The sequence below is a fragment of the Dasypus novemcinctus genome, chromosome 11 (genome assembly GCF_030445035.2).
Source record: "Dasypus novemcinctus isolate mDasNov1 chromosome 11, mDasNov1.1.hap2, whole genome shotgun sequence".
In the NCBI taxonomy this organism is placed as follows: Eukaryota; Metazoa; Chordata; class Mammalia; order Cingulata; family Dasypodidae; genus Dasypus; species Dasypus novemcinctus.
The window spans coordinates 27,515,199-27,534,838 of NC_080683.1; the positions used below are offsets into that span (position 1 = coordinate 27,515,199).

A 19,640-nucleotide genomic window follows, 5' to 3' on the forward strand; every position below is an offset into this window, starting at 1 on the left:
ATTTAAAATCATCTAAGCCTGGCTTATTCAGTCATTATTTTAAAGTCCAACAAAAAGGTAACTAAATATTCTGGGATAGATGACCATTTCCTATCACGTACTTGTAAAATATGTCCTTAAAATTTGTTCTAAGGGCAAGGAAAATATATTACTGGAATAAATCCTATATATGGCATAATAAAGAGAATGATATAAATCTAAAGTGTAGTATGATTTGGGAAGAAGTTTTTGAATGGAAATACAATGGACAGGTATTAAGCAGGAAGAGAGGGTAGGGTTGCCTTTAATTCAGTGTGAGGTTATTTTATATTTATGTGAGAATTATGAAGATTTAATTCATCAAATTTGTGAGTAAAATATATTCAGTTATGCAAGGACAAGACAGGTTCAAAAATTTTTGGTACTTGCATCTCAAGAGTAAGTCATTTCACAAATAGGCCCTACTTAGAAAGATGTGTGGCCATCTGAGATCACTTCTCCCACGCTTTCTCAATCTCAGTCTGACTATGCCTAATCTGCAGATTTTCTCTCATAAAGTCTCACTCCAATTCAAATGAAATACTACAGTAAGGTGGTTTTTTCTTCCCCCATCACCCTTATTTTCCTCACCTTGCCTATTATGGTAAACAATTTTATTCCTCCTAGACATGTCCTTACTGGTTTCTTAAGTTTTAGGCTGCACAAATAACCACCTCATTCACAGCCAAATTGTTAATGTCTCCTTTCTGATTTTTGAAAACTCTCTGAGAATAAAGTATGTAGACAAGTCATCCTCTATGATGTCTTTTTAAATATCATCCCTCTTTTATTATAAATACTCTACTCGTTCAATGACAAATTTGCCACACCTCATTGAATTTAAGATACCACTTGGAATGTTAGAATTGTAAATATGGTATTTCATGTAAATCTAGGATATTAAAAACTATAGGAGGGAAAAATATAAAGATATATATTATAGTAATCTCACCATCAAGGGATAACATCTCCTGAAATTTGAGTATTTTTATATCTATCTATAATATATATCACTATAAAGTTGGATAGAGATATAGTGTGTAAGAAAAATGAGATACCACTGTAAAAAAATTAAGACAAAGAAAATTTTTTTAATACTTCCACTAGCAGTTCCCAACATTCTTTCAGACATTGGGTAGTTTCATTTTCCATTTATTAGGTTTATTCTGTATTGCGGTATTACCTTGGTTATTTGGCATCATTGTTCTTTAGAGGTCTATGGTTGCTTCCTTTTATCTTAATTTTGGGGCACTTGGGCCAAGGAGCTTGTCTTAAGTTAAAAAAAATAAGAAAAGAAAATGGGTATATTTCCACTACAAAATTCAAATAATATAGACAGAGAACAAAATAAGAAAGTTGAAAAATCACTCCATATGCCATTGGCCCTGCAAATCATGATTAACATTTGGTGAAAACCATATCGGATAATTCTCTCTCTATAGGTAAAGATAGAGAGGTATATTTAATGTTGATAAAAAGTTAGAAAGACAAAAATAGAAAGACAATATAGGATAATAGTATTTTAAATATTAATGTTCAGCTTAATTTTACTTGAATTTAATAAAATTTAATGAAATGATGTGAAACAAAATATTTTTGAATCTTCAACACAAGAGATCCTAGCTCTTGAAAGAACAATTTAGAGTTAAGAAAAACATATCTATATTAAAAGAACTAGAGTTTGGAATAATAATCTACTTTACGTATTTCAATTTTAGATTTTATCTATTGACTAGTTGTCCATAGATAAATATGCATAAATTTATCATTCTTATACTTTTTGCCACCTCTCCTCCCCTCATACATCTCGTATTTGTTATCCTATTATTTTTACCATTTTAAAGGATTAAAAATTTTGCATTATTCTCTGAAACCATGATCCATAGTTGTTTAGAATTTGTCATATATTTAATGGGTTCAATGATAATCAAATATTTTTTCATGATGGTTTTTCTATCCTTGAGTTCTTTAATATTTTATTTTATTGGATGAATTTTTCCCTCTGGTAATATTTGATCAAGAATGGTACTTAAGCCCTATATTCCCTAATTTCCTGCACGTTTGCGAAAGAGTTTATTGTCTTTATATTGAAGAATAACTTGAGTAGAGATTAACTCTTGGAACCATATGTATTAATCAGCCAAAGGGATGCTGTTGCAGAGTACCAGAAATCTGTTGGCTTTTATAAAAGATATTTACTTGAGGGTAGAGCTTAAAGTCACAAGGCCCTAAAGAGTCCAACTCAAGGTTACTTAGGAGGTACTTTCTTACCCAAAGTCTTTTGCCACGTGTTGACATAAGATGGTGGGCAATGTCTGTGAGGGTTCAGCCTTCCTCTTTCCTTTTAAGGTTCTGTGGTCCCACTTTCTGATATCAGCTGTAGGCTGACATAAGGCTTGTCTCTTTATTCAGGGCTGGAAAAAAACTCACAAATCATGCTGATTTCACTTTAATTTATAGCCACAAATTTCAAGTAGGTCTCTAATCCTGCCAAGCAGTCCTTTTCTAGATTCCTAGTATTTACTGTCCCACTTTCCTTTTTCCTTACATTCCCAAACTCTGCCCTGTCACTCTCACTCTCACTCTCAGTTGATGACCTTGTACCTGCAAACATGCACTTCCTCATACTGAGTTCCCTTTTCTTAGACACACTAACCATCCATGTTCCTATCTAAATTCCTCTTGTGTTCTAGATGTCCAACTCTATTACCTATTCAAGGATACACAGGGACAATTTCTCCTTTTCCTTTGCTTTAATCAATTTCATTTTTGCCACCATGAAAACATGCTGTTGTTTTTCAGATCTTAAAAGTAAATATATATATATATATATATATATAAATAAATCTTTCTCTTGACCTCACTTTCCCTGCATTCCATTTTTGTTCCCTTACAGTAAACTTCTTGCACTAGTTTTCTGTACTCACTTTATTCAATTTCTTTCCTCTCACATTCTCTTAAACCCCAACAATCAATTTTTCATTCCATCCTCTTCTTCACAAAAATGTTTCTTTCAAGGTTACCAATGACCTCTACAATGCTAAATACATTGGTCAAATCCTAGATCTGTATTTCCTGTCCTTCTGGTTTTTCCTTATTGGTTGCTCCTTTTCATTGTTTTTTTCTGGTCCTCTTTTCTTCTTCTTGTAGTCACATATCTTCTAAGGTTGGACCAGTCTCAATTTGGGTCCTCTTTTTCTGTCTATTCTCAGTCATTTGAGAATAGACACACACATACATATACACACACACACACATATATATATACTTATATCAATCATATGGTCATATATAGCATATCATTTATATATATAATATATATATATACAGATATATATATATAATATAATTTAGTATATCATTGGCTAGTCCAAATTCTGTAAGGCAGGCCACAAGTTGGTAACTCCAATGAAGATTTTAATGAATTCTTCAGGACAAGATGGCTGGCTGAAGTAGAGATAGAAATTTTCCCTTCTGACTGCTGAAATCATCAGTTCTCCATTTATGGTCTTCACCTGCTGGGAGAGTCTTCTTTTAAAGCTGAAGGCATTATCCTTTGAAGATTTAATCAGCCATAGACTAATCAGCCATAAATTCTGTTAACTGCTTGATAACAAGAGTCTACAACTGCAAGCAAGATAGTCCCATTCATCTGCCCCATGGGATCTAAGTCCCCTCTCACTTAGAGGTGGAGTGGGCATCACCATCCCAGAATCCTCTGGAATAGGGAATGAATGATGGACTAGAGTAGACTTACTGTTATCCTAGTAATGGAAGAACTTTTATCACTGATGTGAAGGCAGTGGCCTCCAGAGGTTCTAAGGGGAGGGAGAGGGAAAAACAGGTGTAATATGGGAGTATTTGGGGACATTGGAATTGTCCTGAATGACATTGCAATGGCAGATACAGGCCATTATATATTAATATCTTGTCATAACTTACAAAATTGTGCAGGAGAGAGTTTAAACTATAAAGTAAACTAAAATGGACCCTTAGTGGCAATGCTTTAATATGTGTTCATCAATTCTAACAAATGTACCACACTAATGAAGGATGTTGTTAATGTTGGCAAGTGTGGGAGGGTAGGTAGGGAGTGGGGCATATGGGAATCCCCTACATTTTTTATGTAACATTTATGTAATCTAAGTATCTTTTAAAAAAAACAAAAACTGCCTGATGATTTAAATCCACAAACTACCCTCATAGAAATAATCAGGCCAGTGCTTGCTTCACCAAACAACTGGACATTATCACCTGGCCAAGGTGACCAATGAATGCAACCATCACAAATACCATCTAAAAGCTGCTACCTACTAAATTTATATCTCTAGATCAGACCTCTCTCCTAAACTTCAGATGATATATTCCACAGCTATTTGACATCCCTGCCTAGATATCTGATACCTCAAATTCAACATTTCTAAAACTGACCTTCTGATTTACCCCCCTTATCATTGATTAACTTGGTGAGCAGCACCAGCTCTTTCTTTGTTCATGAAAATTCCATCCTTCCATTTGCCTAGCTGGAAACCTTGGAATCATCTTCATGCCTCTCCTTGCAGCTCACTTGCAATTTGTTAGACGCTCTGTTGGTTCTTCCAACAAATCCAGAATCCAACCACTTTTCAGTATCTGAAGCACCACCATCCTCATCTGGACCATCATTACTCAATAGTTTCAATACTTAATACTGAATTGCTGAAGTAGCTTCTAACAGGTCTTCTTGTTTTGACCTTTGCCATCCCAAAGTCTGTTTCAGCAGAGAAACCAGGGTGTTTCTTTTAGAGCACTACTCAGAATTGTCATTCTTTTCTCAGAACCCGACAGTGTTTCTCCATTTCGCTCAGAGTAAAAACGAAGGTTCTTCCAGTGACCCCCAAGAGCCTACATGATCTTGACTGCCATGACTTCCTCAACCCCATCTACTTTCTGACCTCAACTTCTTTTCTTCTGTACCTTGTCCTCTCTGCTCCAATGGTTCTTGAATGTTTCAGCAACATACACTTCAGGGCCTGTCACTCTTTACCAGATAACTGATTTGATAGTTTCTATGCCTCTATCTAGTCTTAGCTCAGATCTTACCTTCTCACTGTGGTCTTCTTGACTGTCCTACTTAATATAGTTATCTGCCTTCTGCCTCAGCACTTCGGAACCCCTTACCTACTCTATTTTTATTCTTTCTTTCCATAGCAATGATCACTCAGTAGCATAGTTTGTAACTTAGTTTTTTAAATGTGTATTATGTATTGTCTGTCTCCCCCACTAATATTAATCTCCTTGAGAGCAGGTGTCTTTGCATTATTCACTGATATAGACAAACTACCTAATACAATTCCAATCAATAAATACAGTTAATGTTTTTCTATTCACTGAATGAATGCTATTTAAGCTTAAAGTCTGAGCTACTTCTCTTTTGCTATTACTTATCTTTAAATAGGTGGGTATTTGTTGAAAATAGAGTGGGGGGAAGTTCAAGAAGAAATTTAAGGCTAATGCAATACAGATTCAAGTTTGTCATTCTTGGATCCAATCCCACCAAATCTATTTTTCTTGGGGCATGTCTTCCTGGAGGCATGTCTACACTCAGTTTATAGCTAAGAGAGGTTGGTGGGACTCATAATAAATCCCCTGCAGGTCTCTTTGCTGCTCCGTGCTATTCATGCCTTCTTTTGCTCTGCTCCACCTCTCAGGAATCTCACCTAGCAGGTTGGCTGGGACTTCAGTAACACAAATGACTTCCAGCATGGTTTCTTCTTCAGCTGACTTCCCATGGGTGGTGTGGTCTGGCACTGATATATTCCAAGATTTTCATGGCCTCTCAGGGCCCTAATTATAACAATCATGAAGAGTATGTCTGGACCATCTTATGTATTTATGGGGGAAATTTTTCCTATTCATGTCAGGAATGGGAGTGTGCGAGGACAGTGCAGGGGATGTTAACTCTCAGCATCCACTCCTATTTAGCACAGATAAAATGAGGTTTTCAGTTATTCCCCAAAGTTATGGTTGGGGATTATGGCAGCTTTCTTGGTTCACTAAAGAAGGAAAGAGACAATTGGATGTTTTAAATTGGTTTTGTTTTGTTTTCTTAATTTTTCAGTGACTTTTCAGTGTGGTGAATGGAATAAAATGTCTTTATACAGCCACTATAATGGGAAATGGCAACTCTATTTTAGTTTACCTGTTTAAAAGTCTCATTCCTTCTAAATCCCTCCTTCTTATATTTCATTAGCAATTTTTGTCTTCTCTGATTATGTTCTTGATTTGGAAAAAATATCCCACCACACATTAGGTGATATCATTTTTTCTACCATTCAGAAAACTAAAAATACTAACATTGTCAAGAAACCTTCCTTGGTTTACTAGAACTATCATTCAACATCTTTACCACATATTTAGCTATGTTGGTCATGTTTTAATCATCCTGCCATTGTTTGTATATTCTCTGTATTTGTTGGTTGTAGTACTGTGTTCACTTTTGTAAATTCCTAGAAATCGGAATCTTTATAAATTTACTTCACTTTTATGACATTGAATTCTGCTAGTAGGCAAATTACTTCTAGAGAACAGGTTTATTTTTCAGAAATGTTTTAGGTCACCTGGGCATTGTTAGGTAGCCTAGAGGCGTAGATTTTAATTCATTTCTCTATTAGTAATATCTCACTTAGTAATTACTACATTCAGAAAATTAATGCACCAGTGATTTAGAGAGTAATCAAATAGCCCAAGTAGGTTAATGTTCCTTATCAGAGAGCTTAATATACTCCTACAGAATACCTTACAAATTTATCTTAACAAATTCTATTTGCTGCCCTTTCTCTAGAACACAAAGCTATTAGATTCAACTTACTTGAACAAATGAATTAGGCTTCTATCAAGTGCCCAACACTAGGGAATACACAGAGGATTAACATACAGTTCCTGTGCTTAAGAAATTTAGAGAGTGGGGCAGAAACAACTACAACTAATTCTAGCATAAGGTGACAAAGTCAGTCTCTCTTTTTCTTTCTCTCTTTAAATATATATAATAAGAATTGTGGTAGGTAGATATACTGTTGTAATGGTTATTTTTTGCTTTAATAATCTCATTTCACTACTCTTCTTTCTCTTTTCTAAGTCTTTACCCATACCTACCATAAATACCATGGTTATAAAAACATTTCATTGAATCAAAAATGCCATATATTTTGAGATGTATTATTATTATTTTTAGGTTGTGTCCAATTTTTTTATTAGAGAAGTTGTGAATTTACAAAACAATCATGCATATCATAGAGGATTCCCATACTTGGTTTATATTTCACTATGAAGAAAAAAATATTACCCATTAATCAAAGAACATTCACACAGAGGGAATAGACTGTGTAAAATTTCTGTAGTTATAAGGATATGAAACATTGTATGAAGGTTATGTCTGCTGATTCTCAGAAAGCAAGGACTTAATAGGTCATGATACAAAGTTTGGTCAAGGATGTTAAGAGCAAAGGGAAGTCATTGAAGTATTTGAAGTAGGAAGGTGGCCTGATCTTGTCTGTATTCCTTAAAGATTGCTCTGCCTGTAAGGATTGTGATATAAAGAGACTAGTAACAATAGCGTAAGTAAAATATTTTTCTGAACTTAAGGCAATGGTGGGCAATCTGGGGAGATATGGGTGGATCAGGAGATATTAAAAGAGAAAAGCTGGCAGATATGATGTGGGTTTGGAATGCAGTGTGATGAGAGGGGAAGAGTAGAGGATGACCCACTCTTTGATGATGGTTTAATGAATTAGATGGGTGTGGCAGTCTACAATAATATGGAGAAGAAGTTCACTGTTGCCCTGATGATTTTCAGGTATCTTTGAGATGTAAAAATACAGATATTAGAGCAGGCAGTTAGATAAACTGATTTCAGGATCAAAAAAGAGAAAAGGGTTGAGGATGGATGGAGCTGAGCAGAATGAGGAGAATTTGGGGAAGAAGTTCACTGTTGGACCTGATTATTTTGAGGTGTCTTTGAGGTGAGTAGTTGAGTTCATCCAAGACTGACAGTTTTCCAGATGGGTGCAATGAGTCAGAAAAACCAGAGGTTTACAATATGAGCATTTATTCAAATGTTGCTGAAATGCCAGAAGGTTTAATAAAACCAATGAAAGAAGACAGTCAATGGATTTGAAGAAAATAGAAAAATCATTGTACCAGAGGCCATGATAATTCTAATCTCAGCAATTTATGATTGTCATTTCATTTTCTTACTCATTAAATTTTTTATTATTTATAGAAAATTTTCCAGTAATCATATAATAATAAGGAAGGGCATTTTATAGATTAAGAATGCAGTGTTATAGACTGACTAATAGTCATAGTCTTTTATACTAAGTTTTTGATTATGTTGTGATACAGATCATCTACTTGGTAGTCATAAATCTAGATATTCATAAGTGTATATAGATAGATGGATAGATATAGATATCTCCCCTTAAGAGAGTATTGAAAATAATGCTTCAGAGTTAAATTTCTAATGTATTTTTCCTGTAATTCCCATACATATTTTCAATAGTAAGCATTCCAGAAGCGTAAATTAGTTATTAAGTGCCACTCCAGATCATTTGATATAGCTTTATTGGAGCCACCACTTGGTTTTCCCAATTCATCCTTTTTGTCCCCCTCCTCCTTTCTGAATAAGCCTGATTTGCTTACTAGGTTATGCTTAACCCCTGGCAAATTGATCAATTCTGAGCAGCTGTTTTAATTAGAACTTTTTAATGGGTACACTGGTTTGAATAACAGCAGTTGCAACAACAAATAGATTCAAAATATTTAATGGCTCATATATATTAATAGAGTTTATTTCTTGTTAACATAGTAGTCCAAGATGGATGTTCTTAATTGCTGTGTAGTTCTTCTCCACATGGATTCAGGGACCCAAAGCTCTTTCAGTTGTGTTTTTCTGCCATCTCTTAGAGTAACATTTGTGGTCTCATTCAGCCTGTGGAAGGGGAAGCAGAGCCTAAAGAGGGCTTCTTAAAGTTTTGATGCAGAAATGACCCATGTCACTTCACTTACATTCCTTTGACTAAACCATGGCTCCACATAACTACAAAAAGTTGGCTGGAAAATTACAAGATTTGGAAGGAATGCTTTAAATATACATGTATTTCAGAACAAATATAGCTATGTTTTTTATTAGAATTCCAAATTTGCATAAATTTTAAAGGGAAAAATAAACAGACTTAAATTTTGAGTTTGTGGAGACTTGCTTTGGTCTATATCATCTCAGTTCTCTGAGATTATGTGTTCTATAGTCATTGAGAAACACTGAAAATCTCTGTTCTATAATACTGAATAAATAAAATAATATATTTGGTACCATCTATATCCAGAATCACTATAGTAGCACTGCCATACACAATTTCAATTAATTTGTATAAAATCCTTCTGGGATGCAAATTATTATCTCATTTTACCAACAATAAGAGGCTGAGAGTATTGAAGAAAACTTTTCATGTCCTTCCGTCTTCAAAATTCATATTCTCCGAATGTCATGTTCTATATATATTTATTGGAACACTGATGGTCCAGTGTTAATATTCACTCAGTGTCTGCTCATCACCTAGGTTTTCTCAATTATTATATTATTTCTTTTTCTAAAAATGTTCTCAGGGTAAAAATAAATGTGCCTGTTTTTTACCTATCTAATAATCTAGTTTAACCTATTTTGATTACAAATCTCTAATCTATATTATAAATCTTTGCTTAATCTTTCAACAAGAAACTAGCTGGAGTATGCAACATGTGTCAAGTGGTTTGATAGGCATTAAGAACACAAATACCAATAATATATTGCCCCTGTCTTCAAGCAAGAGAAAGACAGAACAAGATAGAGTGTATGATATATAATTTAATTTCAAGATTTCTCAAGCAAAGCCACCATTGCTAATGATAACTGACTTCAGAATGAATTTTGCCTAGGGATGGAATTCAGAATTGTATCTTGTAATTTGATGTCTTTCAAAGTTTGGATGGATTTAATTGAAAATATTAGCTTCAGTGATACTATTTAGGCCCTTTAAATGCTACTTTCATAAAATATTAAAAAGTGGGTCAAAACACTGTTTGGTACAGAGTTTAGAGAAAATTAGGTAATATAAAATATTTTCATATGTTGAAAGTATAATTGTATAAGAGTTTCTTGGGTTGCTAGCAAAAACATTTGTTCAGCCACTATTCCTTGATTTTTCTTGGGGGAAACTGGATAGAATATAGATTTTTTAAATTTTAAGGCTTTTACATGTTTAATCACAAATTTTAAAGCATTAGATAGACAATATTTTATCTATAATATGATATGTATTTGTTCCTTCAGACACTCGTTTTAAAATGATACCCATCACAAAAGTAAAACAGTAATTTTTGTCATTCTTGAATGTAATGTTCTTGGTTCTTAGGATTTGCCTGATAGCCTACAATTTCAAGGGCTAATACAATTTGAAATGTTGCCAAGTCTAAAATTTGAATTATGAGCTGTAGAGCTAGTGTTTGGTAGTAGGTCACCTAAAATGAAAACTCCTGATGAATTTAGTTAGCTTTATTTCTCTCAATTTCTTTTCTTATATGCGGTACCCCTCATGAAAAGACAGAAAAAAAAACTTTGTTTTCCTGTGGAAAAAAAAATTGATATTAAGTTATGAGGGAAATTAGTGAAATTTGAAAAGGATAGTAACTTTATTATATTGTTATGTACAGAAAATATGCTTCTTACTAGACATCGAAACAATTCAAGAGAAAACCAAAAGCTTGTTTCATTCTTATTAAATTGTCCAGGATTTCTAGCAGTCACTAATAGGGATAGAGGGTGCAAAATGCTTATGAATTTTTAATATTTTATTTCCATTTTTATCATTACTAAGACTCTAGTTTAAAACTTTATTGTTATTGCTTTTTCAGATTTGATATAAGATTATGATAATCTCACAAAACAAATTGAGTAACTTTCAGTCATTTTCAAAGTTATTGAGCTATTTATAACTTATCTTTTCCTTAAAATAACTCAATGAAACTGGCCCTAACGTTATTTTGGGACAGTAATTATTTCAAATTTTCACTAGTTTGGCTTATAGTCATTTACTCGGTGCCAATTATAATTCATCACTACAAGGGATCTTCCTGCTCCACTTTCATACTTTATTATGAGGATTATTTCTCCCAAAGTGGGAGGTTTCACTGACCATAGTCTTAGTCACTGCCCTGCTGTTTTCAGAAAGTTACTAGGATGAGTTTAGGGAAACTAATGATGGATAATATTGTTGAGAGAGAGATATGAGGTAGGTGAAAGATGCAACTTCTAGGGCATTGTTAGTTATGATTAGGGTTTTGAACCTCATCCCAAGCCATTATTTTCAAGGGATTTCAACAGAGAAATTATATAATTTGCATTTAAAAAATAATGTCACTCTGTTGATGCTTAGAGAATGATATTAAGCAGTTGAAGGTGGAATGAATAGACAGAAGAAGATCAATTAGGAAATGTCAGAAGCCCTATCAAGAAATATCAGTGCCTTGGACTAGGATGGTAATTGTGAAAATGAATGGGTGAACTTGAAGTATGTATACATATATATTTCGTAGAATTGACAGGACTTGGCAATTTGTTGGGCGGGGAGGGATTGGAGAAGAAGATGTCAAGTTTGACTTCCAAGAAACTTCCATGAACAATAAGATGCACAGATGTGACATTTGTTGATATGGATTCCACTGGAAAAGAAACAGATGGAGATAGAAAGAAGTAGCAAGATTTCAATTTAGATATGTTGAGTTTAAGATTTCTGGAGACTTCCAAATGAAAACGTCAAGTAAGCAATTACACGTGTTTTTGGAGTAAAACAATGGATGTTAAGGAGTCCAAAGAGAAAGCATAAAAATGATCAGCATTTACATGGTAGATAAAGCCATGAAAGGGATAACATCCTATGGAGAAAGAATGTAGAAATATCAGAGGAGGGTTCAGGACCCAAACCTGAAGAACCTTCAACATTTAACGGTCAAATACGGAAAGAGTGTCGGACAATGGAAACTGGGGAGAAGTGGCCAAAGGGGTGGGAGTAGAACCAGGAGTGTAAGGTGTCATACAGCCGTGAGAGAGGCATATTACTGGGAGGCAGGAATGGTTAGTGGTATGGAATGCTGCTTAGAGGTCAAGTTAAACAGGTGCTAAAATGTGACCTTTGGGCTTGAAAATAAAAGTCTGCAGAAAAAAGGATAAATAACTTGGTTCTTTTTGCTAAATCTTTGAAATTTCATCTTTGAAAGACATTAGAATAGTCTTTTATCTCCAACTTAATTCCTGTCAAATTTTGTTAGTGCGATTTTCCTTGACATTCATATATTTCCATATTGGATGTGTGTTAAAATTATTGGAAAGAAAAAATATCCTAACTAGTTAACATTATATGAAAACTAAGAGAGTCTTTTGCTATTATATTGAGTGAATTCTAAAAATCCTGAAATTTACTGGTGAGTGCAAAGGAACACATTATTTTGTTTGTCTAGTTATGCCCCAAATTGATTCTCAGCACAAACTTTCAACAAACTTTATGAGCAATAATCGTGTCCTAGAAATTCTGCTAGGTTTTGGGTAACTGAGATGAATAATATGAAGAGCCTTAATAAATAAAATAAAATAAACTTGTATTGCTGATTTGATGCAGCTATGGAAAGCTATCAGTCAGTCACACAGGGAAGCCACTGAGAGATCCTCGAGACTCTTGGGATCCTTTGAGCAACAAACTGATAGAAGTGTGGAGGTAGAAAGTGCCCAGGGAACAGTGGAATTGTATAAATGGGTTTTATTTTCCTTTTATTTTCAGTGCTGATTGAATTGTGTTGCCTTGTCTGTCACTACTGAATCAAGTTGACAGGACAGTTTGTGCTCCATTTGTTTTCTCTTGTTTGACATTGGTCTTTCATTGATTTGTCATCTCAAACACTGACCATGTCCACTCTATTCTACAACTGCTATTCCTGTGGGCTGGCCTTTTACAAAACAAAAGAGCAATAGCAATAAAAAATTTATTTTTATTTAGGTGAAATTATATAATGGGATTTATTCTAATTATTGTGTTAAGGAGTACATATCTATGCTATTATATACATTCATATTTATTATTTAAAATTATTATTTACTTTTGATCCAGCTCACTTTGGGAGCACAAGTAGATAAATAAAAATGGTACAGGAAAGAGAAATGTGACTATAGGAAGAAACAACTATTTAATTTCTTTGGCAGATGTGATAAATTTTTTCATGACCTTTGATAACATGATTCTATTTATATATATATATCAAGGTAGCCATGTAATTTGTAGGAATCAGGCCATTTATGCTCTAGTTGTACTGGAGTGTGCAAAATCAGTATGGTTGGAAATAATAATTTCCTAGTTGGGAAACTTCTAAAGAAAAACTTGGTACTTCAATAAATGCATTAACTGAGTAAAGTGACAATAGGCAATTCCTTAGATTTACAGAGAACTGGGAACAATAAGTTACACAAATGTTGAGGTAATACTTGAGTGATTATATGGAACTGTTTTCAGTTACAGGGAAAGCATTTATTCTCTACCTTCTTGCTAAGATTAGTTTTAATAGCTATTACTGCTTCAGATTTTTGGGAGGGTCTATGTGATCAAATTTCATTATTCCCTGGTATTGTGCTCCCTTCCAAAGTCGGTTTAATAAATTATTTTGGTAATTTTGTTTCATAATCTAGTATCTTCTGTGGTGGGTGTTGCCTTCAAGAATCCATATATGAAAGAATGTACATGGTGGTTAGGAAAAGTGTGTGTTTAAATTTCCAGGGATGTAGGTGGAAGGGACATCAGGTCTAAGAGGTATGGTGACCTCTGATGTCTATCTGTTAACTGGTTATAGATTGGTTGTTGCATGAAAGAGAGCAATTTCAGGGTCATCAGCACACATCTGTAGACAGCACATGATACAAGGTTACCATTTCAGGATCTAGGATCAAAATTTTATCCTCTGTTCCAGGAATATGATGCAAATGACAATCCTGATGAGTGAATGAAGCAGGAGGTTTTTTAAAAAAGACATGCGTTGCTATGGCAATTTGCATTGTCTTCTCTGAACAGAAACATGTAGGATATTACTGACTACTTCAGTAAGATGAAAGAGAAGGTCAGGTCAAATCTATGCTACAATAAAAAGGGAAAGGTTGCAGAAAAATGAATTTTGCAAATGATGAATGAGTATCACCTGTGCTGCTAAGTGACAACTTTCATTTAATTTGATTGACAAAATAGATGCATTAAATATTCTTTTCCATCACTATCATCATAATAATTGCACTTACTAAATTTCTCAATACAAATGATATTGTTGGATGCAATGAATGCCACCCTAATTGGAATATTTCTATAATGACCAAACTGTTCTCCATGACTCCAACCCACACTTTTCCATTTTAGTGCATCCTTCTTGCCATCACCAGCTTTATCTTCCTTTGACTCCTCATCCTTTTAAACCTTTCAAGGTCAACTCCTTGCATTTACTCATGCTCTTTTCTCAGACATCTCTCATTTTCCCTTGGCATATTCTGTAAATTATTCAAGGTCCACTATGTGCTCCCTTGTCATCAAAGCTAGAAATGGTTCTACCCTTTTCTGAGTTGTTCTAGACTTACTTTTAATTGCTTGTATTATTTAGTGCTTCTTAGACACTAGTACTAACCTAACCATTTACCATATGACCCTGAAATGCCACTTAATATCTTCTGGCCTCTGTTGTCTTTTCTATGAGACAAAAATTTGGATTAGAGCCGGATTAGCTATGTGGGCTTTATGGGCTATTGCAACTACACAATTCTGCTATTTTATGACATAGGCAATATGTAAAGGAATGGGCAGGGCTGTTCCAATAAAATCTTACTTACAAAAACAGGCAGTAGCCTGAAATTAGCTCATAAATTGTAGTGGGCCAATCTCTGTAATAGACCATAATTTCTGAGTTGTTTTCCAGTGCTCAGATTCTAGGAGAAGATAAAGAGCCATTTCTATTCCAGCTACCTAATCCTGACATCAAAGGACTGAACTTCTCCCTCAAAGTATTTCTTTGTGAGACATTACCCTAGTTAATTGTCATTGATGGTGATGAATGATTTTAGTCTTTGCTCTCTCCTTCCCCAGTTCATTTGACATGGTTATGGGCATTTTAACACATATTCTGTCAGTAAAGTAAATGCAGAAAGATGGTTATCTCAGTTCCAAAGCACATCATTCTGAATAGAGCATAAACTGAACACAATCTAGTCATCAATTTCCTCTATACTCTTTTATTTTTTAGTTAAATTATCTGCAATACAATACTTGTAATCTTTATGCTTTCTGATATATTAGGGTAGATCAGAATAATGGATATGGTAGGCACTCAATAAATAGCATCAGTTGGATGATTAATTAATATTAGGAGCACACAATCAATAGTCTGTGACATTTTCAAGCTAAAAATGATCTTTCGGAAATACCTGTCTGCTTGGCCAATCTATGATAAAATGTGTAGCTCATTGGCAGAACATACCAATAAAAGTAAATACTCTTAGATTCAGTGAATGCTGGCTTGATTTATACTTTTCTCAAGCTGAAAATGAAGGGGGAAAATGCCCTCATTTAATTTGCTTTCCTGTGCAATTGATTCTCACTCGTCTTTAACATTAATTCATGTTTTCTGATAGCTCTCTACCACATTCAACACTGACTGCCACATTCACTAGGCATGAGAATTTTTTAATGAAGGCATTAAATATCTCTGGCAAACATTCATAATGCAATAAAAGCCCAAATATCTTCACCTCTTTTCTTACTGGACTTATCTTTCAAATCCGTATATAAAAAGAGCTGAGATTCTATCTGAAGTCTTACTGCTAAAAGCAAAATCCTATATCCAGAGTAGTCATGTAATTGTTATTGGCTTGAGTTCCATCTGGTGGTTTCGTTGTCCTTTATCCTATCTGACTTTCATTTCTTCAACAGGAAAAACTGGAGTTCCATTTTAGACTTTCTTATGAATTTGTTACCTGATCTCCTCCAAATTTTCCCATTCGAATAGGCTGTACTGCACAAAAATTCTTTACTTGTCCACTGTTTAGAAATTATTTTTTAATCTAGCTGGATCTGTATTTACTAATACAGAATTAGTCTGCCCAGAAATCATGAGTTTGAAATCCTGTGGTCAGAATATTGGGCATTTACGGGTTCCTCAGAAAGTGAGAATCTTTAAAGGCATTGAAACATTTTGTTCTGGATTTGTATGACGTAGATAGGTAGAAAGATAGATGGATAGATGGATAGATAGATAATCAATATAAACAAAAAATCTTTTTTCTTCTTTTGAGTCCAGATTCCTAGATGAATGTGAAACCTGTTTTAAGAAACTTCATCTTTAAGCAAATGTGATCACAGAATTCCTCACTGTGCAGAAAGACTCAAAATTTCTTTGAACAGTCAACTGTCCTTGTCTCTTTCAGTGTTCTACCTGAAAAGCCATGAATTTAAAGGTTAATATGCAGAACCTCTATTATTAGAGATAATTCAAAAGTAGATGAAGCACCTTTTATAGCTTAGGCAATGATAAATCAGCTTGATTGTCAGGAGCATATCTCTTGTGTAACGTGAAGTGCACCTCAAGAAATGCCACCTTTTATGTACTTATTCATTCAACCTTGAAATCCTGGACTTATCCTTGACTAAATCTTCTCTCTTTTCTGTCCATATTAATTGGCTAGCAAATTCAGTCATTTTTACCCCCTAAATATCACACAAAGTCTATGCCCTCCTCTTCAATTCATTCCCTCAACAAATACTTTTTTAGGCTGTCCATGTGATAAGCACTATTCTAGTTATTGGGGGATATGGTAGTTAAAAGAATAAATAATATTTGCCCAATGGATCTTACATTTTTATTGAGATTTTCATCATTTCATACCTGAACTATGACAGCCATTCTGTGCTTCCAGTCTCCTCCCCAGGGAATCTGTCCCCAGAGTTGTCCTTCCAAAAAGCAATCTGGATCATGTTACATCTGGCATTTGAATGACTCATCATCAAGTTTGTAATTGCCAAATTTGGTAGCCGTGGACACACTACAGCCTAAGCCAGCTCTGCCTTTCTAACTTCATTTCTTACTTCTCACATCGCTGTTCCCCAGGCACATTAGGCCAAGTCCTGTTCTTGGAATAGGGTGAGATAAATTTTTCTGGCTTTCTTGTGCCTTTGTATTTCCTTATTATATCTGAAATTCCACGTTCCCCATTTCTACATGAAGATTTCTACTCAACTTGGTGAAGGAAGCCTTCTTTTCCCTTATTTATACCCCATGAGAATTTAAAAAATATGCTTATTTTAAAATAAATCACAATTATGGAACTCAAATTAATTATATACTTGTTTTTCCTTTTTTTAAATTCATTTTTAAAAAATATTACATTCAAAAAATTTGAGCTCCCGATTCACCCCCACCGCCCCCACCCCACCACTCCCCCAACAGCAACACTCTCCCCCATCATCATGACACATCCATTGCATTTGGTGAGTATATCTCTGGGCATCGCTGCACCTCATGGTCAATGGTCCACATCATAGCCCATACTCTCCCACGTTCCATCCAGTGGGCCATGGGAGGATCTACAATGTCAGGTAATTGTCCCTGCAGCACCACCCAGGACAACTCTAAGTCCCGAAAATGCCTCCACATCTCATCTCTTCCTCCCATTCCCCGCACCCAGTAGCCACCATGGCCCCTTTTTCCACACCAATGCCACATTTTCTCGATTACTAACCACAATAGTTCATGAATAGAATATCAGTAAGTCCACTCTAATCCTTACTGTATTCCTCCTTCCTGTGGACCTTGGATTGGTTGTGTCCATTCCACATCTATGTCAAGAGGGGGCTTAGATTCCACATGGATACTGGATGCAATCCTCCTGCTTTCAGTTGTAGGCACTCTTGGCTCCATGGTGTAGTGGTTGACATTCTTCAACTCCATGTTAGCTGAGTGGGGTAAGTCCAATAAACCAGAGTGTAGGAGCTGAAGTCTGTTGAGGCTCAGGGCCTGGCTATCATATTGTCAGTCCAGAGATTCAGATCCCCTAGATATATATCTTAAACCCCAGCACCAACTTCAATTCCAGTAAAGTAGCATGAAAGGCTTGTGGAAAGAGATCACATCTGAGTCCAGCTCCATCACGCAGAAACACCAACTCCAAAGAAAGGCCAACTGACATGGCAGTGAACTCCATCTGCCATGACCATAAAACCTGTGGGTCTCTTTAGCCCTCAGAAGAACCAATACCTGGGGTTGTATCTACTTTATCTGTCTCTGAGACTCTGCTCAGGTGTGCATAAAGGCAATCCTTCTGACAACTCCAGACTCTTTTTTAGAGACTCATGGCCATATAAACTCATTTGTTCTTTCCATTTCCCCCTTAATTTAGGTCAAACAACATTTTTAACTCCTGTTATTATATGCAGACAGGGATATTCTGCTGGTCCACATTGAACCTTTTATTCAAGGTCATTTTCTAGTTACATCATTAGCTGGTACTTAGTAGTGATCCCTCGGTGCCAGGGAGGCTCATCCCCGGGTGTCATGTCCCACACTGGGGGGAAGGCAGTGCATTTACATGCTGAGTTTGGCTTTGAGACTGGCTACATTTGATTAACACGGAGGCTGTCAGGAGGGAACTCTTAGGCACAGTGCTGCTATAGGCCTTGTTCTTATTTCAGGTGTATAGGCTCACAATCATAGTCATTAGTATCAGGGGCTCACTGTTGGACCCTCATTCCTTCCTGGTCCTTGCCGTTGCACCCAGGGGACTGCCGCTGCTCCCCTAGGGACCATGACAGAGCCCCCCCCAGCCAGGAACCCAGCACCCCCCCCAGCTGTTGTTTTTAATTGTTTCCACTATGTGTATATCCAAACATTTCCATGCACCCTGGACACATGCCCTGTATAACTCCCTGTCAACCATATGTCCCCTGTCAATAACATCCCATACCAGTATTCCTCCGCTGCCATTGTTGAACCACTCTGTGATCCAAAACTTCCTGAAAAGTGAAGCCCAATATAAAACCAGGTTCCTTTAATAGTAAAATGGAATATAGCAATGAGTTTAAAGGTTAGATATAGAATACATATTGACTTGGAAAAATTCTACATCCTATCTTTTTCTTTTCTTTTTTCCTAATTATTGAGCTTCTCTTCACAAGACCCATAGATCACAGTAATTCATATATACAATATACAGCACTCTCACATACCCACTATAAAACCTTTTCCCTTCCACAGCAATAATCTTTTAACTTATTCACATCTGATGTACAGATATTGAGACAATAGCTTTCAAACAAGGTAACATTTGTGTTTACATTGTGGTTTATACTTTAAGCTATACAGTTTTCTAAATTTTTAGTTTTCCTATGGTTTACATTATTAGTCTGTCATCCCCTATATGTTTTTGGTGTAATATTACATGTTTTATATCCATCCTTGTGTACTCTTGTGAAACATTTCTATTGCCCTCGCAGTTACGTTGGTTCCATCTATTCAGTATCTATTTCCCCCTCCCCTTGGGG

At 35.3% G+C, this 19,640-nt stretch overlaps 1 protein-coding gene across 5 annotated transcripts in view; it reads left to right on the forward strand.

Annotated features, from left to right (window-relative positions):
• Nucleotides 1-19,640, forward strand: part of TINAG (tubulointerstitial nephritis antigen) — an 86,038-nt gene that overhangs the window by 44,575 nt on the left and 21,823 nt on the right. The window lies entirely within an intron of this gene.